The sequence below is a fragment of the Coturnix japonica genome, chromosome 8 (genome assembly GCF_054131305.1).
Source record: "Coturnix japonica strain WE chromosome 8, WE-NBRP24, whole genome shotgun sequence".
Lineage (NCBI taxonomy): Eukaryota > Metazoa > Chordata > Aves > Galliformes > Phasianidae > Coturnix > Coturnix japonica.
Window position 1 is genome coordinate 7,556,044 of NC_140670.1, and position 26,993 is coordinate 7,583,036.

At 41.4% G+C, this 26,993-nt stretch overlaps 1 protein-coding gene across 2 annotated transcripts in view; it reads left to right on the plus strand.

Annotated features, from left to right (window-relative positions):
* The first annotated feature begins 233 nt into the window (after positions 1-233).
* PHYHIPL (phytanoyl-CoA 2-hydroxylase interacting protein like) overlaps positions 234-26,993 on the plus strand; it is a 56,056-nt gene continuing 29,296 nt past the window's right edge. The window contains exon 1 of one of the 2 annotated variants that reach the window (XM_015865995.3): positions 234-362. The gene's annotated coding sequence lies outside the window, so the exon portion shown is untranslated. Of the gene's footprint in view, positions 363-10,657; positions 10,784-26,993 lie in introns of those variants that run through there. The other variant, XM_015865994.3, reaches the window with a different exon arrangement.

Sequence of the window (26,993 nt, forward strand, 5' to 3'; positions counted from 1 at the left end):
ACTCCCCACTAATCTCAGATCAGCAGAAAAGGCAGTTTCAAAGCAGAAACCAAGCTTATCCTTGGCACAGGTTCCCTGTCCCATTTCTGAACCATTACAAATCAAAGTGCACATGTTCCTGACGTGCAGACGCATTGTAAACCACAAATAGCAACATACAGGAGATTTCTTTTGTCTGAAACAAATGCCAAAATGCCTTCAGTGGTTTTGGACTTTTTTTCTTAGCTCTGCCTCATCATAACAGCCTCATATTAAAACCAACACAAGCTCTGAGATAACTTTTCATCCACAGCTTTCTTCTGGTGGACTGTGGCAGCATTTACAGACTGAGCAATGATTTCTTGCCAGAAATGCAGCCAAAGGTAGGCTTAAGCTTTCATGGCAGACTGATCCAATTTTCCTTGAGTTGCATGAGACTGAAACAAAAACACTGACCACCCAACTTGAGTATTTCTAGGTCTGGTGTGTCTTTAGAAAAATAACATTAAGAGCATTTTATGTAAACCACAGAGTTAAGTAACTGCTTTTTGTTGTTGCTGTTAACCACAATGTCTGAAATGTTTTGATCTCTCTATTCTCTCCACAAGTGTCTGGATTCATCATTCAACTTGTAGCGTATTATGTGAGGGGAAAAATAACAAACCTTAAAACAGACATTTTAAACGCAGGACTCAAAGAGCTGTGTGTGCTCAGCAGGTCACTTCAGCTCTAAAACACTTCTTTAGGTCTATTCAAGTGCAGCAGATTGTGCAGCCTCTTTGGTAGCTTACAGATGAGGTGGTGGGCTGGGATGTACTGCTCCACACTGTCCTGTAAGCTGAGGGCAGGGAGAGGTGCTGCTGGGGAGCCACTGAGAAGCTTGTGTAGGCTGGTGGTTGAATGGTGTTATAGCTGTAGAGCATAATAAGTGTTTTTGAAATCCTGTGAGATAAGAGATGTCATATAAATGTAGTAGACTGGTGTGAAAATTTTGTATCTATGCTTATTGTATAGGTCTCATTCTTTTCCTTTAGTGCAGTACTCTTTTGTGATAGAGAGTAACTTATTTTATTCATTTGCTTTCAAAATACTTTTACTCTTAGCAAGGCACAGTCACTGAAGCCTCCTCAGTACTACTGCCTTTGTCCTAATTTCCGCCTTGAATGTGGATTTGGACGTGGGTGATTCCCTTTGGACTCCACTGTAATGTCCTTAGGCAGCAGCTGGGATTCTTTTGGCTACCAGCCTTTCTTTCCCTTTCTCAGCTAGGGGTTTTGTGTGTCCTTTTGTCAATGTGTCTCTAGCCAGTCAAAACAACGTCAAAGAGCTGAGGTCAGATTTAACATCTGAATGCTCTCCTCAAAGAACTGGGTACTGTTTTCCCTTCTGATTCCACGAATTGGTGCAATAAACTTTATCAAGCTCTGTATAGCAATTCCCTTTTAAGCAGCAAGACATTCCTTCTGGCTCCCGTTTGCATTGCTCCTGATGACTCGGAGGTCTGTGGAGCTGCTTCCCCTGCCGGGCTCACTCTCGGTGGGATGCTTTTGCAGCTGGTAGTTTGGATGCATGTGAACAGACGTGTGCTGTTTTCCAAGGCAAGCACCCATTTGTTAGCACGAGCTGCTCGCGCTCTCCTCTCCATGGGAGCTCTTCCCTGCTGAACTTTTGAACCACTGAAGCAAATCAAATTGTGTAGCTCCACAAAACAGAAACTGGCATTTGAGCTGTTTCAAGGAAGTGTTGCAGCCTCAGCACAGTTGCCCCGGGAAGCAAAATCAACAGAGAAACACATTGTCAGGGATGGCAAAAGAATAGCAGCCTGGTAAATGTGTCTTTTTTCTCAAGCTTCTTGTGTCTTACTTGTGCTATTTCTTAGGCACGGCCATGTATGTAAGATGATAAACTTGTGTGTGATTTTTCTGTTTGGCTGTGCAGTATCTGCTAATATAGTTTCCTGGGTTGGTAAGAGAGTAAGAAGCACTGCCTGAAATAATAGACTTTAGTTTGTGAAGTCCTTATGTGTTTCCAGTCTTGTGACCAGGGAGCATGCCAGAACTTATCAAATTGCTCTGCTCCCTATGCAGGAGATCCCCTGAGGCAAAGCTGAGTGGTGGGCTGCTTGCTGCCCTGCCATCCAGTAGCTCCTCAAGTGACAGCAGGCCACATGTGGGCACGGCAGTGAGCACTGTTCACTGAGCAGTGTGCCTGGCAGGTCAGGCATCCCTGTGTTCCTCTTATTTGGCAATCTGAGCAGCAGTGTGGCTGGGCAGAAAGGAATGGTAGTGGGGCACCCAGCCGACAGTGAGCGCTGGGTGGATGTGCTGAAGGAGGTTTAGCTGAGGATGCTTAGATCTGACAGGTTGAGTTTGGTGAAAAGTGGAGGCAAGAAAAGTAATGGGTTTCTCTTTAAGCCTGCAAATAATGATTGAAGAAAAAGGGGCTGATCTGTTGAATGAATCACTTACAAATATCAGCATTAAATAAACTACACTTGGTGCACAGCTCAGACCTACCCCTTATATGTGGGCCTTATATGAGGGCCATACCTGCCCTCAGAAAAGCTGTGGAACTGGAGACTTACAAAACAGATCTTGACCAGAGGCCTTTTGTCAGCCCTGCAGAGTTGTGTGTTGGAGTAAAGAATCTTTACTAACTGACATTTGAGAAAGTTGTTTCCCAATAATAGATTAGCTCAAATCCTGTCACACTTCAGGTCTATATTCTTCAGTACAGTGTCCTCAGGCTTGAGAGAACAGCACTGATTCAAGGAGACTCAACTTAAACGCCTTCATCTTTCGCTCAAAGATTTGTGTGAGCTTACACAACAGCACTGAGTCATGCACATAGGATCATGTTTTTATTCATCTAGCAAAAGTAAAACTGGTGTTCTCTGACCCCAAACCCAGTGTTCCTATACATGGAGCGTACATAATGGATCTGCCCCATGTCCTGGAAAAAAGGATGGATTTTAGTAGGTGATGAGAACTCCATAGTGGACAATCATTCAATATTAACGCGTTTTTCATGTTCCTTTTCCTTTCATCCAAGTGGAAATGAATCTGAATGACATTTCTGCACTTCAACTGGGAAAGGAAAGGTCAAAGGTGCTAAAAGGCCCTCTCAGTATATGAGATACTGCAAATAGAGGTTTGCTCTTTGTCCTTAATACTACCTTAATTAATCCCGTTAAGGATGGTGTGTGATTTACACATGCTTTAACAAGTGAACATCAGTCTGTGACTGAGGATTTGGTAAGTCCCTTTTGCTCCTGCCTGACTGTATGAATGCAGTCATCTCATGGAAGTGGGCTGCAGGAATGCCAGTTGTAATGCACCGCTGAAACAAGTCCTCGGGGCTGGATCAGACTTGTGGAATTAAGGAAAGAACAGCAGCTTTCACTGCAGCTGGGATCAGATCTTCTGTATTTGGTTTTCTAACTTGCAGGTTCCTAGCCACAGTCAGTCATCTGGATAGAGATTGGCTGGGGAGATGGTCCCAGTGCAGTAATGGCTAGTGTGATGTGCTTGTCCTATTGAATGGGTTGTAGAGGGGCTCTATCATATACATGGCTGTACGTGGCTAGTGAGATAAATGCTGACTCTTCATTGCAGTCATCAGCTCATGCCAGTTGTATAATCAGACCACACTGTAAAAAAAAAAAAAAAATAAGAAAAAGGCACGTTAAGCAAAAGATACATGGCAGCAGGGAGTTTGGTCTTTCGGATTTTTAAGAAATTATTTGGATCTTTTAGTTGTTGACCAGTGACATGGGATATATTTGCTTTCAATTCTAAATTAGATTTCAATATGTAGAAATACATCATGCCATGTCCAATAAGCAGCCATGTTGTGTAACACTTGAAAGCACAGCCATTCCAGTTCAGTGTATTTTCCTGAGCATTACCTTTCTTCATTATGTTCAAGTAGGGACCTTTACATGGTACAAACTTGAAGACAGCATAAAACAAATGTGTTCTGTGTTACTATTGTTGCTCAATCATTTTCATGGGATTACACTGGTTTTGTACTGAATGATGTTTAGACATGAATATCCATGGTTATAGCATGCTGACAGCAGGCAAAACAGAAAATACGTGTGCTAAATTTGATATACAAATCAATAAATCATTTGTCCCTTTAAATAAAATGAAAGTAAGGGCTTGTATTGATCTACATCAACTGTGATTAGCGCTGCATGGAATTCTCTTTTGGAGGAAAAAATAAAAGAAGCAGGATAGCTGCTGCTAAGTGAATTATAAGCATCAGCTATTGCGTGGCTGGCTCCCATGGCAGTCAGTTAGAAGATCTATAACAAGTAAGAATCCACAAGACTTTTCCAGCTTCTATAAAATGTTGTGCATTTGAAAGATGGGATTTTAAAGTGTATTTTCTACAGCTCAAGTGTTCTGCTGATGGTAAGGAAAGCACCTCAAACACATAAAGAATCCTATACCTCTGAGCTAAAGAAGTGTCAGTGCACTTTGCAGTTTAAGATTTTGATTTAAGGCAAGCATGTGAAGTACACAGTAACCATGCCTACAACTCCCATTGTATTCTTGAGAGAAGGGAATGTCTTCCCAACATTCATCTTCACTTTCCTATGGCACATAGATTTTAAAGTAGGGTATCTGTCTGCTCTGCAAACTTCCATGTTCTTATTTACTGACCTGTGCTGCTCTGCTGGCTTGTGGATGCCAGACTGATGTGTCTTCTGCAGCCTTCCTTCTGCATGGGAGTCAGGCTGGGTAATGCAGCCTGCTCCAGCTCAGGCACTGATCAGATGCCAGGACTTCACAGAGCCCGAGTTCTTCTCTGGCTTCCTTTGCAGCTTGTTCAATTGCTTTTATTTGTGACTTGGGCTTGAACATGGCATGTATCTGATTTGTCTGCTTTGGAAACGCTTCATCATCAGAACTTGTTTTGAATCAGTTTCACTTTGCCCTTGATTGCAGATTTCTGTTTGCATATCTTTCCAGGAGTTGTGTGTGGTGATATTTTCTAGGGTGATATTAAAAAGAAGACACTCTTGAGGTTGTTACCTTACATTGAAAAAGATTAAAAGTCTTGCTTTCCTCTAGTGTTGCAAACTTAATGTCCCCCCTATACCTGTGTGTATTTTTCCCATCACCTTACCCCACCCCTCTCCTGCTGTAGATGTAGAGAGATGGACAGATTATTATTATGGCATGTAGCACCCTAGCCACTGAGGCTGTGCTGAGGACCTTAGTCTCTTCCTTAGCCCTGGTCTGTCAGCTAAATTCTTTCAGTGTTAATTGTTTTGCAATACCTCAGCTTTGCATGAAAGTAAGCCAGTGCGTCTTGTTCATGTTGATTTCAGTGATTGCTCTAATTTCACAATATGTGTTATTAAAGGATATCGCATCATCTTTTACACAAAAAAGCTTTTCACAAGTTAAACCTGCACACCCTTCGCAGTGCGCAAGTGGCTGATTTCCATGCCACGTCTCTGCAAAATGGCTTTCCTGATGTACCGTACTGCAGGATTACTGGCAGACATTTGTGAGGATGGAAATATGTTGGCATACTGTGGGGGTTTTTTTGAGCCTGAGTTGGAGGAGCACATGTGAAAGAGGAGCAATAGTAGTTAATGCTCCTGACTAATGTTTGTACAGAAAAACACAGCTGAATTTACTCCAGGAACAGAGCTTGGGAGAAATACTGTGCCATTCATGGTTTCCGTTTGTCTCATCTTCATGTTTTTCTCACAATCCTCTAAGAACTGCAGGCAAATCAATTAATTGAAGTTGCACTTTGAAAATAGTGCAACTCCTTTCCTTTATCCGAAGGGAATTTGGTGTGCTGCACCTCCACAGGCACCAGAAAATGCATCCTTTTTTAATGTAGCCCTTTCTCAGTGGTTATTGTTGAATACTTTTTTATGCTGATTAAGAAGTACTGGCTGCCCACAAAAGATTAAGAATCCATACGGATCGCTTATCCAAGCTCAGATCTTGTCTGCAATTAAAATCCTCCTGCAATTTTAGCTTGGCTTTGAAATTCAAATGGATTAAGAGAAAAGCTTCTTAAGCAGATTGCAACTAGTTAGATATTTTATTGTGTGTAAATTGTACGTACATGCTTACAGACAGATATGCATAATGCGATACTATAGTTTGCTTTATCAGATCCATAGGTGGATTTAGGAAAGTCCCCAGTTCCAAACTAGCAGTAAGTCACACAATGTCTCTCTGCTGCAGATAAGATCCGTATGTTGTCCTTGTTCTTGAAAAATCACAGATACTCAATGGTAGTTTAAACTTATATGCAGAGGCTATGTTTTATGTCTGACAGCCCACGGAGCAGCACATCAGAGTGAAGAGGCAGAATACTGCTGATATTCATTAGGAATTCAGCTGCTAGATCCTTCAGATGCTTTGGAAAAATTCCCATCCAAACATGGAAGAAGGAGAGATGCAAAGCAGATATAAAACTTGCTTGGAACAAGTTTTATAAACATCAGACCGTGAAGCAGTTTTGAGGCCCTTCCTGTCCCAACACTCCCCATTGGTTCAGTGTTAGACACATCCTCAGCTCTGTGGAACAAAATTATGTACTTTAAAATCTATCACATTTTCAGGTGTGGAAAGCCACTTTTTCTGCTCAGATTTGAACAGAACCTCTTTTGGGCTTCAACTGAGAGGTATTTTGCAATGAAATGGCTGTATTTTAATGTGGAGAGTGGGCTGGTAGTGCTAGCAGCCTGAATCTGCTCAACAGAATAAAAACAGAATGAGTCCCAAGAGAGTTACTGGACAGAGGGAAGAGAGAGTAATTACAGGTGTTTAATGGGTGTATTTGTTCAATAGCTCTGTGGCTTATTGCAGGATATCACTTCCAGGCATTTCCGGCTGTATGTGAAATATGTATGCTAGCCTTGTCTGTTTTCTGCTTGGATATAATGCTTCATGGGAACAACAAAATTGGTAGAAGTCAGAGATCAAAACTGAATGCTGTTTCCCAAATAATAATGATACGCTGAATGCTGTCATGGAAACCTTCCTTACAGAGTGCCCTTAGTGTAATGGGCAATCATCCCACACTATGCTGCACAAGCGCTCATCTGTCACCACATCAGTCTATAAACTGTAGCCACAATGAAGCCACACTGTTTACTCACATGATACTGCTCACCTTGGATAAATGCTGCAGCCTTCTTTTCATATCTGCATACCTGGCTATGCAGTGCAAAGCTAAGTGATGTCAGATGGACTTTATTTCCTTAAGAAAATGGGAATTTCACCTTTTCTCTGAAATCCATATTAACTTCAAAGGTTTCATGAACACTTCTTAGCTCGCTCCTGGTTTTGGGTGCAACTCCTGCTTAATCTGTTCCACCAAGGTCAACATCCCATTGCTATTCACCTATGTCTTAGTGGTCTTTCATAAAATCCTTTTGACTATTGGTTTTATCCTGAATTCAGTGATCCCGCTTTAGTACAAAAATGCATGGTTCCAGATTTCCAGACAATATATCAAGGAACATTTTATCAGTGTCTATCAGTGCAGGTGGTTAAGTGCCTATAGGCAATCTGTGAATATTTAAAAGGATTCCACTAATTAGAGTGCGTCAAAAGAAGATAAATCTAATTTTGCATGGTGGGATATACAGTGAATCCTACTACTTAATGTAAAGAAATTACGAAGCTGTTAGGGGGTAAGCTTGACTTATGATTCTCTACAAGTTGGACAAAGTAGGCCTTATGGAAAGGAAAGCTCTTTTCAGGTTGAATATGTGTATCTGCAGTGGTGTTACCTCATGCTGTGCTTCTTACTTCAGAACACATTGTTGATGGCTCAGTGTGTGACAGATCTCTCTATGCTGACTGACCACCTGCCCCGGTTCTCACCTTCTGTTTTAGTTACGTTGTGATAGTTGCAACAAAATGGGATATTTAGAAAATGAAAAAGAAGGTCTAAGTTGTATGCGTCTTCCCTGCCAGACTCTAGGAGGCTCTCCTTATTGTATCAGAGGGAATATTCATCCTACCTGGCTTCAAGGCTACACAGCTGCATCAGGAAAGAGTATTTTTCCCCCAAAATAAAGATACTAAATAATAGCAGCTGGCTTTCTATTTAATATTTAAATAGCTCTGAAGCCCCAGTAAGTTTTGGAAGAGGTCTTCTGCCTTCTGCTTTCATTTCCTCCCATGTAATAGGAAACTCTTTGTTCCTGCTACTGAAAGTGAAGGAAAGTACAATTCATTAAGCCTGCAATTGTTTAGAACTCAGAAGTGTAGATTGATTAGCAAATACTCTACAATAACTCTTATAATGGAGAGCTCTAAATAAATGGGTTTAAAACTATTCTTACTGTTCCTAGTGCTTTTTCTACAGTCTAAACATGCTGTGTACACTATTCTTTGACTCTGCTGTGTTCCTGGAGGGGAATGAATTGGAATATTCTGAATGCCTTATGTAACGTGTTTAGAGAACTTTCTTGTTTGTATCTTTGTTTGAATTTCTTGGACGGAATTAATTAATGGCAAAGTATAAAGGGCAACTTTGAAATCCTAGCTGACTTATACACTAGAGCTCAATTTGTATTCTACATCAAGGAAATGCTTGGATTTGAAAGAAGGATGCCATTATCAAAAAGATTTCTGTAGATGGCTCTGTTCTTCAGAGCACCATCTCTTCACCACAGAAGTGCGGTTTTAACACTTGGGTGATTTAAAAGGAAATTGATCTTTTTGATCAGAGTATGTATTTAATTCCTTATTAAAAAATAAACGCAGAACAGGAAAGAGTAGCTGATTTGGGAAAGGATAAATGTTACAAAAATTAGGTTTCCTTGAAGCAGTCTTAATTTCAGAGGGATCACAAACAGAATAAAGTCTGTAGCCAACACTTTTATGGTCTTGTGAAAATCTGACGGGGTAACAGCTTTTCAGAACCATATTTGCGTTTTGATTTTGTAACTGGATTCCTTTGTACAAGATCACAACAATGTGTAAGATGTAGTTCCTCAGTGGGTATAAATTTGTCAAGCTGTACTGAGGACGGTGGAATTAAGATAACTTGCATCAGCTTTTAAATGATTCCTGCAACAAGCCAAGAGGTTGGACAGGGACATCCTGCCTTTTGGCCCTGTAGAGAAGGAGCTACTTGGTGAAATGCCACATTGTGTTTTAGAGACAAGCAAAGCAGAGTCTGGCAGTGTGTACACAGGGATATGTGCTTTACCCTGCTGTCTGCTCTGCAGTGGGGTGGGCTGAAGAGAGGAGCTGGAGCTGCTGCTTGCACACTTACGCTGCCCTAAGTTTCAGGTTCTGCGTTCAGGGCAGGCTCTCACTGCAGGCAAGGCAACTCCTGCAAGCAGTAAATGAAGAGAAGAAAAAATGTGATTGTTTTATGGCACATGCACCAGCGCCTGCTGAATCTACTGGAATTTCCCCAGAGTTTACTGTGAGAGCACCATTAACTCTTGGTCTGTACATGCTGGGACCCTAGAGATGTCTGACACCCATACTTGGAGAAGTCAAGAGCAGGGCTGGCGTGACAGCTGTGTCAAGGGAGAACTGCTGAACCAGGAAGGCCAGGGGATTGCAAGTGAAGCTCAGATCATACAGGGGAGACTTTTCTAGGCTACGGATGTCGAAAGTTGTAAAGGACCAACAGCACTGGCTTCCTTCTGGTCTAGCTCTGTGTTCTTGGGCTTTGAAATTTGTACAAAGGGGAGAGTAACGCACTGGTAGTGCATACATAGTGCCTAGTGGTAGGGTATTAAGCCTCCAGTGCTGATGAAAGGTCTTGTCTCTGTGCTTTCCAGGATTAGCCTGCCTGGCAAAGAGAACTTAGATGGGAAGGCGGAGGGTGTTAATAATTTTTACTACTTTTGAATACTTGTACAGTATAGAGAGGATGGGTTGGGATGGTCTGTTCTGGTTTTAGAATTGTTTTTTTCTTGCCAGTGGTAACTCCTTTTTACTCCTTAAGCACTGTGTATTTTCTGCCTCATTTATTCATATTTGCACAATGGCATGGTCCTGAGAAATGCTAAACATTGTCTTTAGAAACAGTGGAGCATCACACTGAGTGAGAATATTTTTTGCAATCCAATCATAATCTCTTGTCTCCTCTGATGCCAGAAAACTTCCATGTTGTTGAAATAGATAGTGGGTTGAGATACAGGCAGTAGTTGCTGGTGTACAGAAAGGTGCCCAGTTTCTCTAGTCTGTTTGACACTGGACAATTGTGGATTTCCTCCAGCACTGTTGACTGTGCTGTGGACAAGCCTGTGTTTATGCTCAGGCAGTACAAAGTGAGCAGTGGCACTGAGGTTGCTGCTGGTCTCCTGCCAAGAGGCTCCACAAAGGCAGCCAGATCATCTCTGTAATGTGAATATGATGAGAGCTGTGGCAGGACAAGCGTGGTTACAGCCTCCTCCCCCTCTGTCCTCCCCAGTTCTGGTGCAGAGTGTGTGTGTGTACCTACCAGGAGGTCTCCAGGAGTACTGAACGTGAAGGGACCAGGGGAGGCAAGCTGTCTTCTGAGCTAAGAGCTCACATCTGCATGGCTTTGGGATGGTACCAGTAGCATCCCAGATCCTGCCTGGCCCTTCATTTCCGGTGCCTTTGGAGTCTGGCTGTTGGCCACAGTGGGCAGGGCCATTCCACACAGGGGCCCCAACACCACTCCAACAAAATTTCTCTTTGCCTAATGAGGGGACCAGCGGGAGTAGCAGCAGAAGGCAGCACAGAGCCCTCTGACAAGTGGGCATCTCCAGCATTTGTGAGGGAGGCTCCTTGAGCAGGGATCCAGCCATCATCCTGTGCATGAGGTATGGTGGTCCTGGGGCAGAGTGAGACTGGGAAGAGGGAAGGAAGGGAACTACAGCAGAGCTGAACAACCAAGAGAGAAAGCAGGGAGAAAATGGTGCAGGGAGGAGCAGGATTGTTGTAGAATTAAGGGATTGGTGCAGTCCTGAATGAAATGCCTGAGGGATTTGGGTGGGAATGCCTATGTTGTACGGATATATCTGATGTGCACTTTTCTTTACATTTTTAGTCTGATGAAATTAAGTAGGCTTGCTGGATCCTGTATCTCCAGAGTTGAAAAACATACAATTGCAGTCTTCTATATTTCTGATCTTCTAATCCATGGAGCTGGGAAAACAACTTTCAAAACCAGTTTCTCCTCTTGAAATCATTAAGTAAAGGATCTGATTCATCTCAGGCCATAGGTCTTCTCATCTGTTTGAAAAGTTATGACTCTTTTTGTGGAAAAAAATGCATTTTATTTTATTTTATTTGGAGGTGAAGAGAGAGTGCATGAATGTGATTTGGGAAGAAAATGGAACGGATAGTGTCCTCTTCTGGAGGGATTGTTAGACCTGCTCTTTAGCATGTGATGAAGCTCAGACACAATTTGTTCTCTTAGACATGAATGCCTTTGAATACCAGATGCTCTAGGATAAAGGTTTTCTTGTTTGTTTGTTGTTGGATTTTGTTTTGTTTTCTGATTGGGGTTGGATTTATTTACACATGTGCAAAATGATCTGATTTACTGTGTAGGATGTCAGACTATTTATGTTGATGCCTACTTTTGGGAAGCAGGTGATTTTACTCTGCAGCTGAAGTTAAGTCTTATGGTTGTAAAACCCAATGGCATGGTGGGACTCTGGAAAATGAAAAATGACAAGCACTTGGCTTCGTACATTTCTGAACACTTTCTATGCTGCATAAAATCCCTGCATTTCCTTCCATTTTCACAGATCTCATGTTGATCAGCATGCTCAGATTTGATGATTCTTATTTTATTTTATTTATTTAATTTCTTACTGGAAAGCTAATTATGTGGAATATTAAATTCTGACTATCCTTATTATAGAATCACAAGAATCAGTAAGGTTGGAGAAGACCTCTAAGAGCAACCATACTCTAGTCCAACCATCTACCTACCACCAGTGTTCTCCACTAAACCGTGTGCTTAGTGCCACATCTGTGCATTTCTTGAATTGATATTTCTTCAAAGATCTGTCTGTTATTTAGAAAAACATGCTGGAGGCAGCTGGCCAATACAGCCAAGCTTTAAGCCTTCTCTTAACTGTATTAAAGGCACAAAACATACAGAATTGAAAATGGGATGGGATCGCTATCTTGGGAGTTGCTACCAATCAGACTTCACTTACCAGATAGTTTTTGCTGGCAGCAGGTAGCAGAATGCTACATCTCAGCAGTGGACTGACCTCTCACTGGCAGGAAAAGTGACATCTGCCCCCACCATGTTCTGCCATGGCTGCCTGCTGCTAAAAGCAGTCTGCTGATACCTCACTTTCCGGAGCAATGGTGTAGCATCTTTGTTTTCATTCAGAAGGTGCAATGTTGTATTTTGATCTGTGATGTTAGGGAATGTTGCCGTTTGGTATTTCTCTACCAATATAAATTTCAAGCTTTTAGTCTTAAAGGGTAGAGCAGAAAAAGAATCTTCCTTCTTTAAGCTTATGGCAATCAACTATAGTCTACATTTACAAGGCTTACCGAGAGCATCGTATTAAGGAAGTACAAGCCATTAACTTTTCAGTAGCACAACATAAAAGGCCCTTCTTATTATTTGGGTGGGAAACTATAAAACTTAATTTCCTACACATGAAAATACATTTTTAACATGGCAGTAACATAAGCACTGTGATGTTTTCTTAGTTTGAAATAGTAATGTCATTTAGTGCTGCCTTTTCTTCCCCTCACCACCCTACTTTTCTAAATTCCTTTCTAAAAGGCAGTTATGTTTTTTGCACACTTAAAAATACAAACATGGGTGATGTGCTGTAGGTTGGCATTATGTATCCTCATTTTGGATGCTGGTTTGGAGTCTGGATTAGTGCTGTTAATGAAAAAAGAATTATCTCTACTAGTAATGTATAGTTTCTCTGTGGATACATTTTGTTGCATTTGTTTTAGAATTTCTTGGTGTTGAAAACTATGCTTATCGTGTGGTAATATCCTACATTTTTGTGAAAGAGAAGCCATTTCCTTAGTCTTAAAACAATAATTTTAATGTTCTTCCTATTCCTAATCACAACAAAAACATGCTGGAAATCAGAGTTCTTCTGTATGGTTGGACATATGAATGACACGCAGAGACTAAATCTCACAGTAACAGATTGTTATGTGCCCTGGCCTTGAGTCTGCTGGGAAAAGGTGCAATGGTGAGCATTACACTGCTCTTCTCTGGGTAATGCAGTTTGTGGATTACTTCACTATTATTTCACTGGTTGTGTGCGAGATTTCAAGAAAGCAGTTTTTGCGTATACGGTATTCTAGCACTGATGATGTCCTGCTGATAATTACACATAGAATCCTGCTGCAAATGCAGACAAATCTCAGTTTCTTCCTCCAAAAGGCTAGTCAGGTCTTTGCATATGACGAGAGATTTGTTGACTGCAATGATAACAGCTACCATATTGCTCTACTCCCACATCAACACAAATGCTGGCAAAAGCTACTGTGCCAGCTGCCCACTTACACACTCTAGTGGCACCTTTGGTATTCCTCAAATCCACAAATTGCCATTCTGCTCCAATTAATGCTCAAACACATTTTTTTTTTGGTCTCATATATTTAACAGATTTTTGTGAGAAAATAAAAGATGAAGGTAGATACGCAGCAGTCTGTCAAGCCAATAACCCACCTGGTACCACTAAGCCTTTTTTAATGCCAGGAAATACCCTAGCATTACCTGCAGAAACATTATGAAAGAGCCACAGATTAGTCCAGAGAGTGAGGACATGAAACATTAGTTGGAATGAGTGCCGGTGTTCATTACAAGACATGTAGCTATACTTACAGCTGTGGTGGTGCTCCCTGCAATCTCAATGGTCCTGCCTCTCATCTTACTCAGGGACTGGCCTTCCTCAGTGTCTGCTTGCAGACACGTTGGTTGGGTTGTACAGGAACAGGCAACTAGAGAAGGCTCCCCATGGCATGGTGCTTCTCTGTAACAAGATAAGATGACTTCCGTAATGGCCATTTTTATCTAAACTGCCCACACAGGCTTTGCCCTCCTGCTCCCAGAACATGCTTTTCCAGCCTATGGTTTATTTACTGGCGAATCAAGCATGCATAGAGGCAGAGGATGCAACCATTTGTGATAACTTTCCATCTCTAGAAGTATTTCTTTCAAATCTAAATCTCTGACGAAGGAACGTGCAAAATATGCTGCAGGATCCTATTTAAGACTAGAATTTGTTTCTGTTTTTATTTTTACATGTGTTTGCCTGATTTTAGTGGGGCTACATTTCTCACATTTGGGGAAAAAAAAAAAAAACACCTAAAAATCAACAGAATTTGGTGTGTGCCATTTCTGTGGCTGTGTAATCACTTTTCTCTGTCCGTGAAGCTTCATTATGATTATCATAAACTGTTTTATGCTCTGTAGATTTGTGACAAGCAGGAGGTGTGTAAAGATCATACTGTGGTTGTTGCTGACCATTGAAACAAAAGGAAAAACCTGCAACTTTGCTGTGCATTCTTTAAGAACTTGATGGCTGCTTCCATATTCAGAAACAGAACACTGACAGAATAACAAAATAAGTTAATGACATGCCAAAATGCAAATGCTGCCTATCTTGTCTGAAGTTTGTGTGCTAAATCAAGAGGGATTCTTCTGGGGGGTTGAGTGCTCTCAAAGCTTCTGGTCTTACAGTCCATCACTGTTCGGTATTTTATTGTCCTCTGCAGAGTGCTCACTTTGAGATGAAATACGAGAGGGCCATAGTTAATCCTTTTAGCAGTTCTAGTTCTGTCGTTGCAGCTGTGTGAAACCATTTACTCTTAAGTAAAAACCTCTAGGGTGTGTACATTGCAATGGTATTTGCTAGTATTCCCTTCTGACCTAGCCCATGTTTTGGTGTGATGTTGTTTTGTGGGATGTTTGAATAGTTTAGAAGCAATGTCTAAAAACAGGCATCCACACGCATGCCTCTTAAAGCAGGGCTCGTTTTCTGCCTAGGCAGAGTTTCTGATATCCCCTACTGAGGGGTTGCTGCACAGAAAATGTTCCTACAGATCACTACAAATTGCTTGTTTACAGTTTCAGGGCATGTTGCCTTTAAACTACTTAGATTGTGTCATAACAGGTAAAAAGTAATTATTCTAGTTAACATTGAAATATGGTGTTGTCACGTTATGGGTGTCATTTCAGAGCATCTTCCTGTGAAAATTCTTCTGTTGAGGGTAATTGGGCCGAATGGTTTTGTTGAGACCTGTGCACTGACATCAGCAAACTTCCTTCCTGATAATCTTGGTGCCACCGGACTTTTTGTAAGAGATGTATTATCCTTCCGCTTGTCCTTACCATCTGTTTCTTACTTGGAAAATACATAGGTGCTATTTAATAGAAATATTTCCACATTTATGCTTGGTTATCAGGTGAATAAGTCAAAAAGATAACTTGGCAAAAGAGAGTTGAGAGGGGGAGAATGAAAACCATGACTTCAGTATAAAAGGAATAGCGATAAGTTTGTAGAAGCAGAGAGAATGTGTCACTTCAGAATTCTAATATGTAGTTATTACTGACTTTTAAAATAGTTGTATCTTCTAGGGCATGTACAGAGGAGCACTAAGAGAGCTCAGCTTTCTGGTGACTGCCAAATGACACTGCTCTGCAGCCACTGCCTGCAACACAAATAGCTCAGCTACCCTTAAGTATTCATATTGGAGGCAATCAATCACATCTGAAACAGAGCAGCCATAAATAAGATCTCCTGTTAGTGCACATTCTGTTATTTTTGCAACTAAGCTGTATTGTGTCCAAAAGAAATATTTGAATAACTGAATGTCTCCCTCCTAAAAGTGAGTGGGGTGAAAAAGTGTGAATTGTCAGTGTAGGTCAAGAAATAATTAAAATTCAGAATTCAGTGTCTGGATGCATTTCATCTTCTGAACCAAAGCACTGCCACCCTGTGCAACCTTTCAAAAGACATTGGAGCCTCAGGCTTAAGTACCTAAATGTCACAGCAAATGAAGAGATCCAGACAGCCAACTTACTGCTCGTGATGGAAAAGAACACTGCAAGTGGAAGGAGGGTGAGCTCTGTAGGAATGTTATAAAAACTGTAGAGATAGCTCAGGATTAATAGAAAAGGCATCTTGGAGCAGGGAGTTCCTCATGTCTCTATTTCTCAGTTGATAGCAAAGCTCTAAATTTTTATTTTTTCTATGTCTGTCCCACAAAAGAGAAAGCTTGGTTTAGAAATCCCAGTCAAGTATGTACCTGCACACTGTTGGTTACCAGCTCGGCAGAACTTGCTCAAGGAGTTTATCTCAAGTTGGATAACACAGCTGTATCCATAGCAGCAGCAAGGAGCACAGATCCGGGTGCTGTGCACAGGGCAGCAGAGCAGGAGGCTGGCAGCACTGGGTGGCTTTTATCAGTAGTGCTGAGTTGCGGAAGTAGAGAGCTTGGAGGGGTTGACATCATCAGCTGCTGAGGTGACACCTCAGTCACATGTGGTAATTCAGTACTGAACATGTGCAAGTCTCTCCGATTGACTAAGTCCAGCTACGTGATCAATATGTCATAACTGGTTTTCCTCTGTTAAATAAGAACATCTCCAACTTCCAAATCGGGTGGATTTTTTTTTCTTCCTTTCCCTCTTTTTGGCAATTTTTTCTACCTTATACTTCAGAGCTCTTCTGGAAGCAAAGATAGGTGCAAATACTGTGTTTGGATCTGTTCCATCTGTGACATTTTGTTGTAACTGAAGCCAGCACTGAGAGCTTTAACCTGTTTTTCCTTGACTTTGCCCTTAATCTTCTTGCCAAAGAAATGCACACCAACTCACGTTGGTGTTAATGGAAACAGGAAAAATTGCAACATTTTGAAAAGAAATCTTATTAACTCTTTTGCTTATAACTGATATAGCAAAGCATCGGTGAAATTTCCTTTCTTGCTTGTCTTTAAGGTTCTGGTCTTTGCTGTTGCATTATTCCAAATCATTCACCGAATAATTTGCATAATGATTTCAGTTTCTGTGAATCTCATCACCAGACAAATTTGTCTATTAGAACATATGCGAAGGACATTGCTGAACTGAATTGATTGAAGAGTTTGAGCAAACACTAGTGAGTGCTCTCTTGGCATATTCTCACCTCTCTTCAGTACTGATTCAAATCTCAAATTAAAACTGGTGAAAAACAAAATTCTAGGAACAATCACACTGAGATTTGTAAATCTGCCAGCCTTCTATGCCCTGTGCATAGAAATAGAGACAAGACAGGCTGCCTCCTGATTCTGACCTTTTTTTTTCCGTAGATGTTTTGCTGAGTTCTCACGTTGTTCCAAGCAGCCTCCGCCCATGGGCATTTTTAATCTCTCTGGCGTGTTCAGGTCTTGCATGTTGGTGTTTTGCCAGTTTATCTGAACACTGTGTTCTCAAAGCTTACAGGGTGATAAATGATATCACAAGGAAAGATAAACAAAGCTGACAGTAATAAGTATGAATTTAAAGGGGAAAAGGGGGAAGATCGCATGTTGGGGGAAATTTTTCAGTGTGACTGTGATGAGGAGCTGAAATAAGCTCCCTGAGAAGCTATGGCTGCTCCAACACTGGAGGCATCAAGGCCAGTTTGGATGGGGCCCTGGGCAACCTGATCTAGTGCCTGATCTAGCAGTGGCAACGCTGCCCATGGCAGGGGTTTGGAACTAGATGATCTTTGGTGTCCCTTCCAACCACATCCATTCTGTGACTTGGTGATTCTATCAGTAGACCCTCTTCCTGATTGCTGTTCATTCTGCTACTCTTGCTTCTTTCTCCCCTCTTTTGTTCTCCTCCCTGTGCCACTGCAATTTTAAACAGTTCAAGTCCTTCCTTCTCTTTCCCTACTTTAAACATGAGTTATAAGGAAGGAACATCAAGGAAGGAATGCAGCACTCTTTCTTAGGATCAGACAGCAGCGTGCTTACAGCAGGAGCCTCTGACACTGCACACACAGAGTCTGAGAACAGAGACAGTAGCCTGGCACCGGTTCCTAAATCAGCCTGCAAAAGGTGTCAGACTGCTTATGTCAGCCCATGATAGCTGGTTAAGAGAATCCATTCCCTTTTCTCCAACCTCAGCCTACCCCAGGAACAACCCATTTGCAATCTCTAGACATTACATTTTGGAGCTTTTCATTCTTGTTTTGGTTTTACTTAGGATTAGAATTTACTTGCTTAGATACCTGCCTTTGTGTGGACTGAACATGCACGTAACTAAACATCAGCTAGTGGATAGTCTCACAGGATTCTGTGGTGAGATAAAACTCTTATTTAATTTTCTTGTATCTATTTAAAGTCAGTGAATTTTATTTCAGTCGGCTCTTTTCTAGCTTTCGATACTCAGAAAAGACTGTTAAGAACTCAATACCTGTGCTGAGGTCTAGATCCCCTGTGGGCATTCTACTCTGCATGTTTGCTTTCTCAGTCCTTATGTAATGAGATTACATAAGCTAAGGCTGTAATGTTCAAAACCATTTACCATATTAAAGAGCAGCTACCATCAATGGATCTTTATCAGCTGCCTGAAGCAGAAAGGATGCACGTGGCTGTGCATTTGGAAACTGGTTGTTTACAATATTCATCAATGCTTGTTGCCAATCCTGGGCAGATGTCATCAAAAGTCATTACGCAGATCTGAAAATAGAATCAGACTTGACCTAGCCAGGCCCTTACATGATCAATAATCTGTCTCTGAATGATGCCAATGTTGGCCCGTTCTTTCTGTGAGCATTCTGTGGCTCACAGCCCCCGCAGACTTGGATCTAGGGCAGTGTGAGGACAGGTAGGCATTTCAGTGTGTGTTTCAAGTGAAGTTTCCTCACATGTAAGAGTCCGAGTATCTCACTGTGCTGCAATCTGTCCTCACAGAGAGGCATGTGACCTGCATATGTCTGCAGAACAGAGCCCTACTGCACTGCTCATTACCTCCACATGGAAAGTTACTTGTGCCTTGTGTTGAAGCTCACTTTTTGGAGTAGGAAAGGCAGCCTTAGGAGCACCGCTGTGGTGTGTTTCCTTGGCTGCCTCAGCCACTGGGCTGTGGCCTGGGAAGGGAAGAAGCAGTGTCAGGGTGCACTGAAACTCACGTGCTGTTATCTTGCCTGCTTTTCTAAAGTGTGAGAGCCCAACATGGACAGCTAGCTCTGCGAGGCTGTAATTGTTGTGTTGTGTGTAGGGGACAGCCTGCCATGTTGTAATGTTCATACGTTTACTCAAACCTGACTTCTGCTTAGCTCCCATAAAAGGAGAAAGAGTGCAGAAAGCAGTATTCGCTCACCTTCATTCCCTCTGCCCTCACATGAGGCTTGGGAGGAACATTGCATTCTCCTTTCTTTTGAGAAGTGCTGGCAAGCACAGGCTGTTACAGTCCACCTTGGCATCAGAACCAGTCAGCTGCTTCCATGCTCCCATTTGCTTGCTGGCATGTGGCAGAGGGCATGAGAGAAAGAGAAGCAATGCTATACTCCTGAAGTATAGCACTAAAGTATAAGACACAGCAAATGCAGCCTGCCCCTGGTGTTTGTCTGCTCTTTAGTTAGAGGGGAGGACAGGGCAAGGGATTTGTGCAGAGTTCCTGGTTGACAGGAAGAGAGCACAGTCGTCCCATTGTTGGTGAGGACTGGTCATCTTTTCAGTATTTGTTGCTCCTCCTTTACAGTCTCTAAAAGTGTGCATGTGGAGGGGTTTGCAACCTGTCCGCCTTCCCAAAGTGCCCTGCAAGAAAGACATCACAGCAATGGCCATAATAATGTTGATGCGAATCAAAAGTTGTTACAAGAGACATAACAAGCTATGCTGTTATATTTGTGCAGGGAGTGATCTTTTTATTTAAAGGCAGTTGCAGCAACTGCAGAAATATTTGTGATTACAGTTTCTTTTTATTGTTATTTTTTTTTTTTCCACTTTAAAAAGCATTCTTCCTCTCCCTTTTTTCGTTGTTCTCCCTCAAGTTCTGACATGAGATCAGGGGAGCTTTAAGAGCTAAAATGACTTCTCAGTGTACCATCATTTCAAGATGAATAAGCGTTCATGGAGACAGCCTGAGGGAGGGGAACTGATGTACTATTTAAACACCCTGGCTCATAATTCATAGGAAACTCAGCAGGAGTGTGCCCAGTGCTGAAAACTTTGCCTTGGGGTCCACATGGATCAATCAGTGATAAGATTGCATGAGGGTGAGGGTGAGGAAGGAGAGAATATTTAAAAGCAGTGAAAGATGTTCCCAACTATTGTTGCCAAACTTTTTCTCCCATAGCCTGTGGAACCACCACAAGAAGGGCTGGAGAACTGGCCCTGCTCTGTGGAATCTAATCCTACTGCTTGGTCCCTTTTTTATTATTATATTACATTTTTTATATATTTACTTAGTATTATATTATATTTTTTCTGTGTTGATGTTCCTGGCACCCCTTATGTTGGTGTTCTGCAACCAGCAGCCACAGGTTGGGAGTGAGCAGCTTTGCCCCAAGTGGCTATTACTTTGTGTTGTTGGTGGTAACAACTGTTCTCAGAAGTCTTCTGTCTCTGTAATCACTCCTTATTCCTCCTAAGCGTGAGAGAAAACACTGAACACATCTTGGAACGCCCTACTGTTTTTTCTCCCTATATTATTTGCTGTCGTGTTTTTGTCAGATATCCCTACTGTTGTGATGGAAGCAGTAGGGTTGCTTGCAATTCAGGTAGAGGCTAGTCATGCATTTTTAGTGGTTGCGATAGACCTGTTATTAACTCCTGAAGGGGTGAGACTTAGTGATCAGGCTATAGATAGCCTATGGATCTTATATCTAGTAATCTCATTAACCTTGGATTTAGCTTGATGTGTGCTTCAGTTGCCCGCCCGACTTCATAGTGGCATATTATTCAGCTTCAAGAAATAATGAAACCACAGGGTAGACAATAAAAAGTGATGGCAGAGCATTTTTGCTAAGGTCTCAAACTCTGCAGAAATCTATGGAGGATTTAGATGTAATTTAGTGCCGCTGGCATCGTTTCTATTGCACTATTAGGCAAATGTGAGAAGTTCTTGGTCAATGCTGAAGAATTTCAGTTTTCCATCTGTCTTTTGGGTCACTCTGTGCCGTGTCTACCTTTGCTGAATACTTCACTTGAATCAATTTTATGAATGTAAATATACAGGTAGTGGTATGTGTCTAGATTTTTTTTTTTTTTTTTTTTTTTTTTTTTGCTATAGAGGAACATTTGGCTCTGCTCTCAAAATACACACAAGTTTCAATATTATCTTCATACCAGGGCTAATTTGGTTCTGGCAGGTGTTTGGTGGCACAGCACAGAGAAATTAAGGGTACTTCTGAGTGGTTTTTCTATACAGTTTTTGTATTACTTCAGCTGTATCACTTTAGACATGTGTATAATTAGGCAGGTGCAACCTCTAAATTAATTTGATGTAGCTATAAAACATATTTTAAAGGGTGGTGAATATTAAAAGCAATAAAATAAGGAAGTATACCATAGTGGTGTAGCTATTTGCCAAAGCTAAATGGTGGAACTGATCTAGGTGATTTAACTCCAAACTTCCATGTAGCTCCATCTCATACAGTTTTTTTTTTTTGTTGATCTGCTATTCTAAAACTTTCACTTATATGCAAATTTATATCTCTACAGCATGACTAGGAATATGTTACAGGACTGATAAAATCCACAGAGACAGCTTTATTGTTTAGCATCTGCCACTGTAACTAGTCATACTAAGGACAAGACACCAGTAAATTTAATTTCACTAAAAAGAACATCTTCAACGTTGAGAGTAATTGCTTGACTTGTTGTCGTTGTTGTTCTCTACCTCATTTCTCCTCCCCACTCAGAAATGAGCAGGTGGATGTCATGTGGTTCAAACCTTCAAAGTATTGTCAGTGGCTAAACTGAATTTATGTGGAGATACGTTAATCAGAAGTTGGTGCTGAGATGGATGAGGTTAGACGTGGTTAGCCTAAAAACTGAGAAAAATAAGACAGAAGATGAAAAAGATGAAAAATATTGATACCAAAAGGAAAAAACAGAGAAATAACTGTAGTGAATGAGATAAGAAGAGCTCATACAAGATAACAGGTTAGCAATTAGTGAAAGAAAATTAGAACAAATGTACAGATGACAAGCTTTTGATGTGAGTTCAGCAGGTTACAGATAAGCAGCATTCAGACCAATCAGAAAACAGGTCCACCCTCCATCACACAGGACCACAGTCAGATCTCTGCCATCAGGCATCAGCTGTGCCTGGACAAATGACTGCTTGCCCTGTTTTGCAGCCAGCACCATCCCTGCAAGTGTGTGATGTATGTTAAGCCCCCCGAACTTTGGACGGGGAGGTGAGAGGCTTTTAGGAAGGCTAACATTAGCACAGCAGGTACAGCTTTAGCCACATTTGTTTGCTGTTCTCGTTTCTCATTACAGAGTATCCTGCAGATTATCAGTGGCAGCTGTTATGAATATATAAGAATAATCTAGGGGGTATTCACAAAGACTAGCTTTAGTTTCAGTATGCTTATCTCTTTCACCATCCTGTAAAATCAAGAGAAAGCACTTCTATGGGGGTAACTGAGCACATCTACAAGGCGCTCTTGTGGAGACTTGCTGTCTGGGACTTTACTGCTCCCACTGGCTGTCAAAGGATCCTAAGGCTAAGAAGCCCCTTTGGCTAACAGCAACCTTTGCAGTAGTCCTGCTGTGCGGCCTGCTGTAAGAACCAGGAGCAGGGAATCATTCACTAAACAGTTTTGGAGCAAGTCTGTAACGACTGCAATGGTGAAAATAAATAGCATCCTGTAGTGCTGTCATACATTCAGAACACAAGTAACGGCGATAAGATATTGCTCAGAGCAGAACATGGTTTAATTCAAATACTGGTGAATGTTAAAACAGTGCTATAAAGCTATGGTTGCTTTATTGTTTGCATACTCCCTCTATTTTATCTGCCTGGATATGGCTGCTGAAACAGGCATACACTCCTATAAGAGCAAAAGAAGACTTGTAAAACACCGCTCTTAATTGCTGCTTCTAATGCGTTTCTTTGTGAAATTCTAATTGTGGATGCTGTACTTAATAATCAGAGATCTGAAAGAGAGTATAAAAGCTAGTAGTAAGTGACTATGAGTCAAGTGAGTGAAATATAGACTAGTCCCACTGCATATCTAGGCTCTAAGCCAAGGAGAGGGAATGTCTGGGTGTTCCCCTTCTCATTCATTTAGCATAATTTTCCTTCTGTTTCCTTAGCAGTTAATTAGCTTTTCTTCACAGCAGCAGCGGGGAATAAGACAATGATGTCTTTCCTGTCTTACCACATCACCTGAGCCGTAGTAGTCTTGATGGCACAAAAACTGGCAGGCACCAGGATTATTCTGGGATGACCATCTTCTGCGCCAATACAAAAACAAACCTAAAGCTATGTAGGTGTAAGAGAACTAGTTTGGTAGATGACATTGAAGAACCACTCAGACTTTCTTTATTCCTTTTATGTGTCGCTTCCTTCATGGATGTTTAGAAAGAGTTTCTATGTCACCCAATGAAGAGGTGTAGTCTTATGAGGAAAATCTAATGTGCAGAACCATTCAAAATAATCATAGAAAGTCCTTCTGGAAAGGGGAAGGGCTGTGGGAAAGACTCTTAGTTACTGTAATGGAATGCCAGCAGAAATGTTGTATCTTGTTCCAGTGAAACTGGGAAATACTGAAGAAATGAATTGGTCACTGTGGGCTGCTTAAACAAGTAAAAGTAAAATATTAACTACACTGAAAACTGGAGGGCCACCAAAATAGGCTTTTACATTCCAATTTAGTGCATGTGAGAAAAATAGGAATGGGCAAAGGATACACTGAAATGGCTGCCAAGAGGTTAAAGATAATGTGAAGAGACTGCTTTAAGTCCTGAAGGCACAGTACAGCAAAATGACTTAACCAAGGAAATACTAGTGGTAATTAATTTGTAATGGGGAGATAAATTTTCGGACCAGTTCTTATCCCCACTAAAACTAATTGGACTTTTGCCACGAAGTTTATTGGGAAGGTGATTAAACTTTGAATAATGAGTTGGTTAAGAAATCGTTGATGTAATTGTGAACTGCTAGGAAAAAGTAAGTAAGAAATACATAATGAAATATCATCACTTGAACAAATATAGTTGAGGTGTCCCTGTGGGTATTTATGGAAGTGATGGAACATCTAGTTAAAATATCACAGGGAATTGAGGAGCTATCAGGAGTATAATAAGTGCCAGCATGACGCAGGTCTTTAAAAATTGAATTAAGACTGACTGTGAAAATTATTATTTTTAGAGCATAGTTCCAGTGCTGCAGTAAACTAAGCCGTAATAAGAAAGTTCCTTCCTGCATGTATTTTATTTTTCTTAAAATGGTGACAAGTTGGTAGAGTACAGACAGGCATCAAAACTTTACAAAGACATTTGATGACCCATTGCAGAATTTCTTTAGGGAAATACTGGTTCAAGTCAATTTGGGCTAGAATTCATTTAAAGGTATTACAGGCTGGCCTCAGAACCATAGACAGAAATTAAATCTGAATGGAGGTCAGCATGTTTAAGGGTGTGCACTCAGTATTATCCTTTAAAGGTCAAGTTATGGTTCAACATTTGGAGGATAAATCACTAATTAAATGTGAAGATGATGCTAAAGTAAGGAGCATGGTTAGCAGCAAAGATGAGAGAGGGAATATAAAAAGTTCTAGTTGTTCCCCAGAGATACTATGGATCTAGTAAAGCGGGGCTGAACTTAAAGAAAAGCAAATAAATAAATGATAATGCCAAACATTAACAGTACTTGGTGCCCATTAGGCAATAAATAAATGTTATGAAGCCACAAACACATTACAGTCATCTGTGACATAATCTGTCTTTTCTAAATGCTTATTTGGGCTTTATAAAGCAGATGAGAAAAGTGAAATTCAGAAAGCACCATAAATAGCTTTAATGAAATGATATTTTGCTTGATGTTTTTCCATTAATCTGAGAGGAATGTTTCCTTTTAACTGTTTACATTGCTCAGAGTAGGTTGGGAGTTGCAAATCCAGATGGTACAGCTGGAATGTGGCATACTTTGGAGTGTCTGTTATGAATGGGGATGAGGTAGGGAATGGGGAATAAAAGGGGCAGGTACCAGGGCAATTCCTTGATGTGCTGAGTCAAACCTAACATCTACCAAGTCCGTCTTCTGCAGTGGTTGTACATGAATGTTGAGAGAAGATGAATAGCAGGATAAGCACATGTATATACTCAGTAACACTTCCCCAGTCTCTAATTGTTTTCAGCTCAGGGACCTTGAATCACTTGCTCTTTTAGTAACTCTAAAGGATTTCTTTTCAGCCTCTCCTTGAACTGAGATAAACTTTTAGCATTGACAGTCTCCTTTGGCAAGGAGCTCTACAAGTCTAACCACTGCCACCTCTTTCTGTTTGTTTTGGAGCTGGTTGCTTTGAAGTGCATTTGACACTGTCTGATACTTGTCCTGGGAAAAGAGTCAAACTTTGGTTGCCCTGTTTGTGCTAATTTTGTGACCCTCTCTTGCATATCTGCAGAGTTGCCTCTTTCCCTCATTGATGGGTTTTTTGCTTGCATAATAGACTAGTTTTCCCCACATAGATTCCCTTCCCTGCTATACAAAAAAACTAGGTTCCTGAGTGCATCCCATGGCACCAGAAAGTCGCAAGATTACCTCAGAATTTTGTCTTTGATGTTCAGTAGTATGCTTTAGAGCCTTGCAAGAATAGCCTAAATGCATGAACTGAATGCAGTTGCTGCAGTGAAGCCTTCTTAAGAGAGAAGGAGAGATATTTGAAGCTGTGTGAGCTATTGTATTTATCTCACTGGACAGTTTCCAGAAACTTTGAGGGCTTCCCAGCATCTCTAGCACCATCAGGGAAGAAAGCAGCAGACCCCTTCCAGGAGGACTGCAGCCTGCCATTAGGGTGCCTGGCTGCAGTGCTCACCCTGCAGAGATGGGGGGGGAAGCTCAGGAGTGCTCTGCAGCTCTGCCTTGGATTTTCCCAGAGAAAAAAGGGTGCCAGTTACCATCACCCTCCCTGTCTGAGCGTTTGAGGGGGCCCTTGCTATGCTCTCTGAGAAAAAGCAAAGAAATTCCCAGTGAGATACTGTGCCTAGTGTGCCAAACTGTCATACATCAACGTCTTTCTCAGTGTAGAAAAGGAAGCTGTGTCACACTGCACATTAACTCGGCACAGTCGTGGCTTTCACTGGAGGGTCTTAAATCTTTTATCTTTTTTTTGTCTTCCTGTCATTACTGTGAGGATTTTCTTCACTCCTGTGGTGTTTCAAGAATATCTTGTATGCAATGCTTTGCAAGTATGTGTCTTTTTGCCCTGGAACACTGCAATGTCCCCTGAAGACAAAGAATGGCTGTGAAACCGTGGAGTGTTTTTCCCAAGAAACTTCAGGAGTTAATTGCTAAATTTAGTCAATGCTCCTTTTTAGGACTGATTCAAAATACTGGATGGTATTTTTGACCCTTCCATATTTCTGTCCTTTAATGTTTTGCTCTTCTCAAAAGCAACGTATTAATAGAAAAAGAAAAAAAAAAAGAGGCCTTTTTTTCTTCCTTGTTTTCCTTTTCTGAAAGCCATGTCTGTAGCCTTTCTGCCTTCTGTTTCCACAGCCCATTGAGCAATGACATAAGTCTTCTTTATTCCCAAGTGGGCAGGAATAGTTGGAACTCTTGCTGAAGTCTGAGAAAGGAGGTTTCTTTTTCAACTCTGCTAGTGTGAACTGTGAAAGTGTTTTCAAGTAAGAACAATGCGGTTGCCTTACTGCTCCGTGCTGCTATGGGGTGGCTTTCCCAAAGTGGGGTGCTAAATAACAGTGGCAGGACTGAACTTGTAGTAGGCTTCTAGGAAAGAAGCTACGCACTTGTGCAGGGGATGGCTCTGCTTGTCTGCTGTACATGGCAGCCCTGCAGTGAGACCTTTGTGGCAGTTGCACCTGGCCTGGCACAGGGTGTGTGCCACTGCTCATGTTCCTGGTAGGTGTAATGTGTTA